The following is a 239-nucleotide window of genomic DNA, read 5'->3' on the forward strand; positions in this document are numbered from 1 at the left end:
TGGGTCTGTATAGGAGGAGGGAACAGAACCGGAGGTTGACAAGAATGAACGCTACCAAGAAACTCTAATGTTCGCAGCTAATCTTCTTTCTAAGACACACCGGTAGAAGTCAAATAGTCAAAGTGGGAAAGGCTCAGGCATTGATTGAGAAGATCTCCTTTAGCTAGGTTCTTAATGCTGCACTTGAAGGCTCCCCTAATCCGGCATAATTTCAAACAAGGAAATGCGGTCATGCACCT

The sequence above is a fragment of the Lycium ferocissimum genome, chromosome 7 (assembly GCF_029784015.1).
Source record: "Lycium ferocissimum isolate CSIRO_LF1 chromosome 7, AGI_CSIRO_Lferr_CH_V1, whole genome shotgun sequence".
NCBI lineage: Eukaryota > Viridiplantae > Streptophyta > Magnoliopsida > Solanales > Solanaceae > Lycium > Lycium ferocissimum.